A 5,212-nucleotide genomic window follows, 5' to 3' on the forward strand; every position below is an offset into this window, starting at 1 on the left:
GCGAAAGTTGCCTGATTCAGGATTCAAAAAGCGAGGCCACTAGTCCCTTAGCATAGGCTGTTTTTGTGGACTATTTTAACTGTCCATTCTGCATTGTAACAGCAGCTGCAGGGGTAGTTTCCAGCATAGCTGTTTGGAAACCATTTCAATAGAAGTTTTTCCAGATATAAGGTTCAAGTGTGCCAAATGGCCTGGCTCTTCAGCAAAAAAAACAAATTGCAAGTTGAGACTATGGTGCTTTAGCGGTAAGCAGCTTTAATCAATGCTCAGCTCAAAGAACCTCCCTGCTCTGAAAGACTGGAATAGTTTCTACAGGGCTTGATTTGGAGAGTGATACGAAAAAAATACGTCAAAGCCTTCTTCACCACCCCCACCCCCCAAGGTTTTCTTTTTCCCTCTCAGTAATACAAATTTTCTAATAATCTATATTAAGTTAGAAGGATTTCTACTGAGGCTTCAGAAAATGGATTTTATACTCACAACACATTAAAAGTACCCACTAATGCTGTATGTTATATACAATTACTCTTTCACACAAAGAAAGATTACCAGCTATCCAACCAATGAAATTACTTTACTTACCACACAATGAGATGGGAGCTTATGGAATAAATAAATTCTGCAAATGTACAATGTACCTTTCAGAAAAACATTGTTGTAACATTGCTAGTTCTTAGGTTATAGGAATTCTAAACTCTATCTCTTTCCCCCTTCAAAGAAACACTGATGTTTAACACAGAGCAGTGTCTGTGCATTACCTTACAATTACCTGAAGTTTTGGTGAGTATAGTCTACCATTGTAGATTATCCTATTCTGTTACTGTATGTCAATTGTGAAGTACCTGCTGAATTAGAGGAGTAGCTTAAAAAACTGATTGAAAAAGGTACAGCTTTTCCATTTGCTCACCTAATCTGGAATTCAGACTATTTTATTAGAAGAGTATTCACAGAGAGGGAGATATACATATTCTCTGGTGTTCCGTAGAGTATTTTTGCAGTACTAGTTTCCAGATGCTTTTTTTCCTCTTCCTACTCTCCCGCTGTCCCCACTTCCTAAACCAGGCAGGATGCTTAAATGTACATTATACCATGAACAGTCAGTCAGATGGTGAAACCCATTTGATTTTTCAGATGTAAAGTGCCAGTTATCACATTATTAATGTCCATCTCTCAGTTACTGCCACTCAAAGTATGTGGAGGTGCTTACAAATGATTTATTTTAAACACACTAAGTGTTGAAATTAAACCTTGACTTTTAAAGCTAGTGGGCTGAAAGCATTCCGATTTCCTCCCACTACAGGAACAAGATCTACCTTTCTATGAAGTATCACTGGCATTTGAAAGATGGATCTCTGAAAACTCAGAAGTTTGTCTAAGTGATAACAGCAAAATTAAAGGTTAATGCTTTATAGTATCACATGTAAAACCAATCATAAACTAGTTATTAAAAATAATTTTATTGTACTATTTGTTTAAAATTTGGATGAAGCAGGCTCTGAATGAATAGCACCACATCACCTTTGTTGATGTATAAGACCCACAGTACGCACATGCTACATTCAACAGGAAAGTATCACATAAATAAGAATAAATAATTTTGCCCGTCTCCCAAGAACAGGAAAGAACCATTAATGTAAAAACATTTGTTTTCTTTTCTAACTGCATGAGTTCATCTGGAGAGACCTATTTTTCTTCTACAACCTTTACTTTCAGATTTAGTAAAAGCAGCTTTAAAACATTGAGCCTCAAAACTCTCTCTCACCCCCCAACTCCCTAAAGACTAATACTGTAACCCCAGATTATTCAGTCCCTCTAAACATTCTTTGACTTGTAAAAATTTCCACGATAAATGACGGAAAAGACAAACATCAGCTTGAGTTCAACAGAAAAACCAAAACCATGGTAGCAATACTGTAACTTACTCACTTTTGGGGTGTTCTTTCCTGACTTTGGTCAGTAATCTAAGGATTTTAGAGCAATTTCTTTTTAAAAATCCTAATGCAAATTTCTAGGGCTCTGCTGTAAGAGCAGTTTCCTTTGCCTGGAATAAAATATATAATCCTTTGCCCAAGCTCTTGCCAAAACCCCTTGCTGAAGAGAACCTGGTCTTCACTATCAATGATAGCCAAGTAACAACCAGTATTTATATATCACCACTGTATAGTCAAAGTAATTTACAATAAAGATACTGTATTCCCAGTAATGTGATAGCAAATACAGTTATCTTAATCACACTTCTGTCTCAATACACAGCTCCAGAGGCAATGTTTTTATGACAGCTGAGAAGTTTGATGAAATTAACCGTATCCTTATTTAGTTGGACTGTCATAGGGCTAACTGTATTACTCAGAGTAACAGTATTTTTCAATAAATCTGTATATACTGGTGGAAAATAGTTGTATTTGAGTTCTATCAGTTTGCTCCAGCGAGAGTCTTAAGAAATGTATGTCGTTGAATTCTATGTTGTATTGCCTTCACTTACAAGTCTCATTTGGCACCCACAATGAAAAAAAAAAGGACTGATAGCAATTCAAGGAACTGCTGACATTCAGAGTGAGTTTTTAATTAGATCTCTTCTTGGCTGAGCATCTTTTTGCATCTTGTTAGAATCTATGTTCCTTTCCACTTCTCAGACATATTTAGGCACAAGAGTCACATAAATGCCTGATGGAAAAGACAGATGAGTCAAACTGCTGGAAAGTTCCCAGGGCAGCAGTTCAGATCGCTACCTCTTCAGACTTTTCCCTCCACTAAATGTCAGATGTGTCACTGATTTAACAGCCACTGCCTGAAGAGATGTGATTATGTGCCACCATCACTCCTCTTGGTTAATCAAAGCAGCAAGTGAAAAATAAGAAAAGAATGTGTTCAGCTTCAGTTTTATTTCTAACTCGTAGGAAAAAAAAAATCAGTAATTCTCTTAGTTAACTCCTCTGCTTAATTGATAATAGCAAATAGTGACAGAGGTGGTCCTACAGCATCTCATTGTTCTCACAGGATAATTTACTTACATTAACCGAAAGTAAAGCCAAAATAATGAGAAAAATCAACCAACTGAAAGCAGCAGATTCCAACTACAAAATTACAAAAAGAATTTGCCTTTTAAAAGAGTTTGAAATAGCTGGGTATCATGCAGGCATACATTCTCTGCAACACAAAATTAAAACTGCAAACAACATTGACCAGACAATAAGCTATAACTTGCATCCCCCTGCCTGTTTTTCAGGGCCACAAAAAAAGCTGACAAAACAAAGATCAAGTAAGATAGACCAATACACTGAAACACCAACCCACCATGAGTCTCCTTCTGTTGTCCCCAAACACATTACTACCAGGGAACAAGGTCAGTATGACAAGCTTCTCATTCTTAACAAAGATGGATAGGAGAAAGGGAACAAATTGATTCATCATGAAGACCCAGTGTCCCTTTTGCATGAACTACTGAAAAAAAATTTAAAACCATTCCCTGAAGACTGATTGGTCACATAGATGAGTACAAGAATAAAATTAATGTAGGTGAGCATAGTTCTTACGCTTGAGCATATTTCCTACATTCTTTGTGTTTTCAGAAGATGAGTCACTTGTTATTTCCTTTAGTAAACAAAAAAACCCCTGAAATTCAGTACAAAAGTAAAATATATAATTCAGGCAGCCATATCTGCTTGTGGATTACAAATCCACATAACTCCTCCTTATATACATCTACATTTTAGTTTTATAGTCTATTCAAGGCAATTTCTTTACTGTAGAATGAATCACAAAAGTAAAAAGAAAGTAGAAATTTTAGCCTGTCAAAGCATTTTGGTTAAAGTATATTCCTTTTCCTATCCCATCGATAAAACCTGAAGCAAATTCTACCTAGTAACAGTGTTCAGCATCTCTAAACTTTCTCATCTGAAAAAGGGTCTGTATTTGAACAAAAAGTAGGCCTGATTCCAGCTGTGAATTCCTGCCACACCAACTTCACATTGTGATTTGGAAATGAAAGCCAAAACTAATACCAGTGGTTTGTGGTAACACAATAGCTGGAGATAACAGCTTTCAAAAGCCAGAGTTTTTCCTAGCTGAAGAAAAACTTCTTGTTTGATGGACATGTTGCTTGTTATTTTGCTCATATTTGGTTGCAGGGATACATCATGAAAAAAGTTTTACCTTTGGAACTATTTGAATTTGGAGTATGAATAATTAATTTTAAGCACTCCTTTCTAGAATTTAACATCGAGACCCCCCCATATTTTCACTGCATCTTTGAATTGTTATCACAACTGACAAGTGTGTCAAAACCAGAAAACTGAAAAGAAATCTTAAACAGTGTATTGAACACCAACCCACCGTGAGTCCCATTCCTTACTATTCAGAGACAGGCTTCAAGTTTCAGAGAGATGAGATCTTCACCAGTCACAGTTTGAACAGAAATACTACTTAACTTAGTGGATATAGGCTGAAAATATGTTTTTCTGACAGAGGCTGCTAGATTTGCTGGAAATTATTCTGCTGATCTCAACCACCTTCAGAATATGCTATGATTTAGCCAGTAGCTTCAGTTACAGTTTTCCCCTGTTCAGCAAGAAATGGAAAACTATGTGTTTTTTCTCTAGCATATTATAAATGGATGATCTCTCTAGAAAAATCTCACTGTTTCATACAAAAAAGCTCATTACCACCCTGTTTCTTTAATCCAGAGAAAATCAGGTTAAAGGTTAAAATTTTCCTCATTACAGATCAAATACGTGGTTAAAGAGAGAAATTAACTTCACAGCATAGGTACCATTGGGGAAAAAAAATACCTTTTTCCATCAAAGGTCTAAACATGCATAAAATGGTCCTCTGCTAGAAAACTGTGTAAGTTAAGACTTACCTTAGTCAAATCCCAGGATCCAAGGACAACTACGATGCTGGCAGCTCCAGGAGTTCCACCTTCTGTGTTGGTTTACACTCTGCCTCTCCCACTACCTGCTGTTGAACTCAAGAACCACTGCTTGTCCACCCATGTTGTGTGCAGTTGCAATAAAGAATATGCTGTGTTTTGCCATCATTTCGATTATCAACATGAAAGAGCCTTTGCTGGAATGAAAAATTATGTTCATTCTTTGAACTGAAATTAACTCATCAGTCTGAGGCCTTAGGGCAAGGCATTTATAGACACAAAGTCCTTTTTCTTGGATAATGCAGCCTTAAAAACATCAGATAGGAAGAAAGAGAAACATGTGCA

Source organism: Falco naumanni, chromosome 7 (genome assembly GCF_017639655.2).
Source record: "Falco naumanni isolate bFalNau1 chromosome 7, bFalNau1.pat, whole genome shotgun sequence".
Lineage (NCBI taxonomy): Eukaryota > Metazoa > Chordata > Aves > Falconiformes > Falconidae > Falco > Falco naumanni.